Raw genomic sequence first — 8,148 nt, 5'->3', positions numbered from 1 at the left:
AATAGAAATATGTGTAAAATAACCAAACATAACGGTAAAATCAATATGATATCTTCCCCCAAAGTATTGTTAAATATACAATGATGACCTTTATCGACCAATGATGCATGGTGACTCTTTGATGATAACATGTAAATATCAAGTGTTCAAGTATCAAATACGAAAATATTTAAATCTTGTCAATATAGATCTATACCAATTGATCAATTGATCCGTTAAACCGTTGAGACAGGTAACAATACATTGGTTTCACTTTTGTAAACATATGAACATATGATTTATTCATATATGAGTACTTAGTAATTGATTTTATCCATATTTGTCAGTCATTATTATTAGTAGAGGATTATATATTGTTTTAAGGATCTTATTCTTTTTCATATCGCTCATTATAGTATTGAACATTCAGAAAGCAATAATTTAACGCTATTAAAATTATGTTTTTCAATATTTTTACAGTATAAGGTATGGGGAAAATCTGTATTTAGAACTTTTTTTTGTCATCTGCTTGACCAAAATATTTGTTTTCATAAAATTGGTGGATCAGAATATTTTTTCAGAAAAAACCTTGACCCCTCACCCTGAAGTTAAATGGTCGATCCCTTAATATATTAAATATAAGAATTAACACATATACAAACCTATAATCAAAAATGAATGGGAAAAATATTATGCGTCCTTTTAAACCTAATAACCACTTAAGCATCTTAAATAATAAACATATCTGCTGTACCACGCCTGATTGTATACATTGTATGAAGTTTACAAAACATGGTTTGAATTATATAGTTACACTACATTCCCAATGATATGCAATTACTTATTGTGGCAAGGAATGCTTGGCTAATAAAACTTTTCTATCAACGTAAGTTATCTTCTGGAGGTATGTTTGTGCTATGTGATGGTCCAATTTTAAGTTGTATTCGTTAATCTACAAAAACCACAAAAAGAGATAAATTTAGAGGGTTACTGCTTTCACATACAATTGAACTATTGATCCAAGGTTCCAAATTGCCTAAAATTAAATTAATAATTTATCTGAAGCAGCCTCGTTTCCCTTAAGCCGGTACAAAAACTAGATAATGTGTTCATCGTTTTATAAAATTCTTTATCAATGGTTTCAAATAAAATTTTCAACAAAGGAATACAAACGCAAGTTTTATTAATTTTTTGCACCTGAAGCGCTTTTTTCACTTCACCTTCTTCAGGAACTCTCAATCTTAAACAGGCTATGGGGGCCTCGGTAGTCGAGTGGTCTAAGTAGTCGGACTAGTGTGTCACTAGCCAGTCAACACTCAAGCTGTGATTGCTGACCTCAGGAATATTATCCCAGAAGAATAAATCTTCGTTTCCATAATGGTTTAGTTCCTGTTGACAACCATGGAAATATCTTACACTCTAAGAAAACGAATGACACAGCCCTGAATATCATCAGGAACAAGCTTACTATAAATATTGACCTGAATGATATCAGAAGGACACATGTTATAGGCAAGGAAAAAAAGGCGGGTCCTAGTTATAGTCAGGTTCATATCATATACAATGAAACATTTGGTCTACAAAATTAAAAATGGACACAAATGGTATTTTCATAACTAAAAACCTGCCACAATATAGAACAAAACTAGCCAAAAAAAACACCCTAGCTGATATGCAATACAAATATCAAATCAGTGTTACTAGACTGCCGACGGTCCAATATTCTTCATAATTTCTGACAACAACAGTATGCTTATTATCTAGAACTGACGAGACGTCGGTTATCTCGGACCTCTACATTAAATGCCTGCTGCTAATTGGGTTTACACGAACAACGTATAGGACGTAAGTGTATTTTCTATATATTTTCAGATATAAAATGTGCGTTTTAGGTTGTAGCAATACTGCTCCATAGGCTTACATGCAATACAGCTGATCGTTGAAAATAAAAACATTACAAATGCTACATAGAAAAAACCTTTCATGTTCATATCATGTATGTACTAAATGTGAAATTGTGATTTAATCGAAAAATAAAGTGGGTCAAGCCACAAAAAATAAAAAGGTACGTAAACCTGAAGAACCTTTTTTTTCTACTTTCTGTTTTCTGTTTTTACAAGGCTTCACCACTTCCAGTAAACATGATATCCTTCCACTTTCCTGGATTGATATCCCCCAAAAGATGCAAGATTTTTTTTAAAGTCTATATATATGTTTCAATTCAGCTTAAACCTATAATCAAACAGAAAAAATTTGGTTCAGAAAAAAATTCAGAATAAAAATGCACTATTTTGTTTCACTCCATGTTTTGACATGCACCGGAAACTGGAGTTGTAATACAAGACTGGTACCTTTAGTTGCAATATGCTTAAATTGTTAAAGATAACTTTGATTAGGAAGAGAATGCGGTTTTACTGGATAACGCAAAGATTCTTAGCGTTGTCACGGAATTGTTTTACATGCTCTCTTTACGTTCGTTAAAATGCAAGAAAGCTCTAAAATGTACATTGTTTACATTACTAATATTGTGTGCATTCTGTAAAATATAAGACTATTGTAGCCTGTAATGTTTTATCTTTTGGTATGTCTAGAATCCGAACTGGATTTTACTATGGTGCATGTTAATGTTAAGGCTTTTAATTAATATATATCTCATGTATCATCAATTTATGAAAAATGTTTTCATTTGCTGGATGCTATTAATGAATTTTCCCTGGATGGTGAATGTATGATTAACGGTAAAACCCAACTGAAAATTAAAACGTTTAATAGAAGTAGTTTTATTGATCTAATACAAGAAACGAGTAGAATAACTCCAAACAAGAAGCTATACTAAATTACGACGGAGCATATAGAGGTAGACTATAATCTTGAAATTACTGACAATAGTTTGGATTCCTGCAGTCTCGAGCTCGTTAATTATGTTGTGCTTTGTTTATATTTTCGTTTATCTTTTTGGTCATTTTTTGTTTTTTTGCAATGGCGTTGTTGGTTTATTTTTGACGTATGAGTTTGGATGTGCCTTTGATATCTTTCGCCTCTCTTAAATAAATTATTTGTTGATTGTAAAGTTAAAACTATCTTCACGTCTTTTTGTTGAGATTAAATATTCTTAAAAGAAAGGATGCAACAGCTAAAATTAAACACATGGTCACATTAAAGGAAAAGCTTGAACGCGCCTAACTGGGAATTTGATATAAACATCAGTAATAAAAGCGCTGTTTCGTTGTTTTTTAGGGGGGTGTTGCTGTGCATGTATTGATTATGGATGAATTGTCCATATCCTTTGTTTTCTAAAATGTTCAATAAGCTTTAGTGATGTTTTACGGTCGAGGTCATTTAATTCAACGGTTGGTGAATTATTATAATTATTCAATGAACTTTCGATTGCTTCAAATATTTAGTTAAGAAAACTGAATTTGTCAACGATTTTATCTGAATATTATAATACGATCAAATCAGGAAAAGGTATCATAGCTGTGCATATTGAAGACGAAAGGGAAAACAACAATGTTTCCATTAACCTATTGATTGATATATAAGTAAAAGAGGGATGAAAGATACCAGAGGGCCAGTCAAACTCATAAATCGAAAATAAACTGACAACGCCATGGCTAAAATGAAAAAGACACACAGACAAAGCGATTACTACTTTGTTGTCCGTACAAAAGGCATTGGTTATCAGATTTCCACGTTGGGGTTAAAAAGACATCTGAACAAAGCAATGTCTTTTCGAATAGTAATTGTGGCCATTGTGTGCATATATCTTTCTTATATACCAAGTATGATCTATGGAATGATGAACTTGTCACGTGGAGATAAAAGAGGGACGAAAGATACCAAAGGGACAGTCAAACTCATAAATCAAAAACAAACTGACAACGCCATGGCTAAAAATGAAAAAGACAAACAGAAAAACAATAGTACACACGACACAACATAGAAAACTAAAGAATAAACAACACGAACCCCACCAAATACTAGGGGTGATCTCAGGTGCTCCGGAAGGGTAAGCAGATCCTGCTCCACATGTGGCACCCGTCGTGTTGCTTATGCGATTACAAATCCGGTAAATAGTCTAATTCGGTAGGTCATATTCATGAAAGGGAAGGGGATTGTAGTTACGACGTAAGGAACATATCCGATATCATTTGTGAAACGGTTATTCCATAACGGTCAACCAACTCGTGATGGCGTCCGTAAAATTTACGAAGGAATGATTTCAACTTCACCATTTGGAACTCTTGGTTTAATAGCTTCCTTGTGAGCAGCAAACCTCTATCAAGAAAATCATGATAGGAAAAGCAAGCACGGGAATATCGTATCAATTGGGAGATATATACCCCGTATGCAGGTGCTGCTGGAATGTTGCTACTTAGAAATTGAAAGTTTACAATTGGAAAGCTGAAATCATCTCTTTTGTCGCAAAGTTTTGTTTTCAACCGACCCTCATTGTCAATTTCTAGATGTAAGTCAAGATATGAAGCCGACTTAACTGTATCTGTAGTATAATACATGTTGCTTTTCACAAGAGCATTCGGTTATTCGTCGGATTTATAAGCCTATTGACTCAATTGAAGGTGACCATACAACTACCTCGATTTATCACGACAAGGAGATTTATTACGACGAGGAGCAAGTCTTCGTCATTTTATTTAACGACCGGGAATCTAGTAAGTAGTCTGATGATGATTTTAGGATATCAGATAAATCTTTCAATTGATTTAACTCGCTGTTGTTGTCTGGTAGTGGAACGGGCGAGTCTGATTATTGGTTATTCGATGAAGATATTTCGAATCACTCACTTATTTAGATCACTACCAAGAAACAAAGAGGTGGCGGAAGATAGGTTACTGATTGTAGATTCATGTATAGAAATATGGCAACTGGGTCCTTTTTTTGATGCGGCTTAGTGGGTGCTAACGAATAAATTATATATAAATGATTCGTAAATGAAAAAAAAATCAGATGTAGTGTGCTTTGTATTAGATTTGAATGTAAAAAAACCATGATGATCTTTAAATCAAACAAAAGGTGGTTAAACAGAGACGATGTTGTCATATAGTGAGATGAATATTAATATTAGACTTCGATTATATACGTTTTCCTGTTTTGCAGAACGTTTTGCATCGCTTTTAAACATCGAGAAAGGGTGCTTGCAGACACGCCTGCGTTCCAAAGTCGTCAATACTATTTATAAGAAGACCCATAAAAACGACTTTTTCTAAGGCGTTCGTAGTTCGCAAAATGCGTTCAACTCTGCGCAATGAGTAGAAAATAACAGGGAAAACACATTTTTCGTTTTTATTGATGTTCGCTCACTATTTCGATTTTGTTCAAAGATTGCAATAACTTGATAGTATTTGAATAAAAACAAAATAAAAAAGCAAGCAAATGAAAGGTTTGTGTCCTTGATTGTGAGCATATATCATATGAAAATTGGCTGAAAATTATTCTTTCTATATATGTTTACATTTGACATTGGCACCTTTATTTGTTCAAAGAAAATGAAAAATAAAAAGGCTGTTTATAAGACTTTTAAACAAAGGCTTTCTAAAGTATTATATATGCAATAACATTACGAAAAGAGCAGAAGAACGTGGCGAGCCAAAAGTTTAATCACTACATGGATAGATCCAAGGATTTCCGTATATCTGACAAAATGTCAAAAGCATGTGATTCAAAAAAAAGGACAGAAGATATTGATAAGAAAATAAGCAGAAGAAAAACTGACAAAAATAATATTGACGTAAAGAGAAACAACAATACACAGGTCCCTATGGGGAAATTCGACACGGAGCAACACAGTTATCAATGACACAGAACTTTTTGGGATTCGAGCGTCACTGATGAGTCTTTTGTAGACGAAACGCGCGTCTGGCGTATATACTAAATTTAGTCCTGGTATCTATGATGAGTTTATTTACAGAATAAATTATCTGTCAATTTGGTGTTTTTTCTCAACTTAATAATTTAAAGTTATTTAGAGACATAAACACGCCGAGGTTAAACACTAAATATATGTATATACAAAACATGTTCATTTACAAATAAAAAAATAACTTGTGATTTCGAATTTAAAAACACTACCTAAATCGTGGTTCGGCGACCAATTCTGCTGTTTCCTGGCACTTACAGATAAGTGTTATGTTTCCGGACAATACACATAACTATATAGTTTTATATTTCAACTCACCCTGACATGCACTCGTAGTTGATGGAAGTTAGTGTATACTTATTGACTGATCATGAGTAGAATAGAGTGTTTAACCTTAACCCCCGAGATGTAACTATTGTCATGAGACGTAGTCATCCAGTTTAAGAATTACACTTTGTTTTTTCACTATAGCGTCAATAATTGGACCTGCAATATCAATATCCATCTCCGAATCGGTGTTCAGCTCATCTAGTTTCTTGAAGAATTTCGTGACAGCGGCTCTATTTCCAGCTCGAATAGACTTGATTCTCGACGAATCCATCTTCTCTCCTGGTCTCGGTACCAATCTCGTGATCGTATAAGTTGTAGTTGCGTTGTGTTTTGAATAGAGAAAAAGATGTCTATACAAATGGATGATTTAATGCTGGTAAGATACAATGACGTTAATACATAGCAACCATGACGTTACATATAGAGAGCGGTAACGCGTGTAGGTACATGTACGAATCCCGCGTAATGTGATTGTCTCTATTTATCCTCGACACAGGGTCATGCCACACATTTGTAGAACTAGATACCCAAATGATGATTGTGGCCAAGTTTGGTTTAATTTGGCCCAGTAGTTTCAGAGGAGAAGATTTTTGTAAAAGATTACTAAGATATACGAAAAATGGTTAAAAGTTGACTATAAAGGGCAATAACTCCTAAAGGGGTCAACTGACCATTTCAGTCATGAGACTTATTTGTTAATCTTACTTTGCTGAACATTATTGCTGTTTAAAGTTTATCTCTATCTATAATAATATTCAAGATAATACCCCAAAACAGCAAAATTTCCTTAAAATTATCAATTCAGGGGCAGCAACCCAACAACAGGTTGTCAGATTCATCTGAAAATTTCAGGGCAGATAGATCTTGACTTGATAAACAATTTTACCCCATTTCAGATTTGCTCTAAATGTTTTGGTTTTTGAGTTATAAGCAAAAAACTGCATTTTACCCCTATGTTCTATTTTTAGCTGTGGCGGCCATCTTGGTTGGTTGGCCGAGTCACGCCACACATTTTTTAAACTAGATACCCAAATAATGATTGTGGCCAAGTTTGGTTTAATTTGGCCCAGTAGTTTCAGAGGAGAAGATTTTTGTAAAAGATTACTAAGATTTACGAAAAATGGTTAAAAATTGACTATAAAGGGCAATAACTCCTAAAGGGGTCAACTGACCATTTCAGTCATGTTGACTTATTTGTAAATCTTATTTTGCTGAACATTATTGCTGTTTACAGTTTATCTCTATCTATAATAATATTCAAGATAATACCCCAAAACAGCAAAATTTCCTTAAAATTATCCATTCAGGGGCAGCAACCCAACAACAGGTTGTCAGATTCATCTGAAAATTTCAGGGCAGATAGATCTTGACCTGATGAACAATATTTTTCTCTTAATGCTTTGGTTTTTGAGTTATAAGCCAAAAAGTGCATTTTACCCCTATGTTCTATTTTTAGCTGTGGCGGCCATCTTGGTGGATTGACCGGGTCATCGGACACATTTTTTAAACTAGATACCCCAATGATGATTGTGGCCAAGTTTGGTTAAATTTGGCCTAGTAGTTTCAGAGGAGAAGATTTTTGTAAAAGTTAACGACGCCGGACGATGACAGACGACGGACGACGGACGCCGCCAAGTGATGAGAAAAGCTCACTTGGCCCTTCGGGCCAGGTGAGCTAAAAAGTATATTCAAACATCTTTCTATAGGTTAAAATTTTAGGTGTTCAAGGCCACAATCATTTTATCTAAATCGTGACTATTTTTCCGTTCTCTTAACAACATAACTGTAAACATTAAGAAGTGATATGGGGTATAAAGGATGGTTGCGAAATACTTTACATAAAGTCATATGATACTTTTAATTCAAAAAGGTAATATGTTTTTATACAATTAAATGACTCGTTCTACTATAAAACACGTGCAGATAGAATTTCTTTTATCTAAGGTTGGATTTCTTTCTAA

This window comes from Mytilus edulis, chromosome 8 (genome assembly GCF_963676685.1).
Source record: "Mytilus edulis chromosome 8, xbMytEdul2.2, whole genome shotgun sequence".
NCBI lineage: Eukaryota > Metazoa > Mollusca > Bivalvia > Mytilida > Mytilidae > Mytilus > Mytilus edulis.
The sequence above is the reverse complement of the archived record's forward strand: the minus strand, read 5'-3'. Positions refer to the sequence as shown.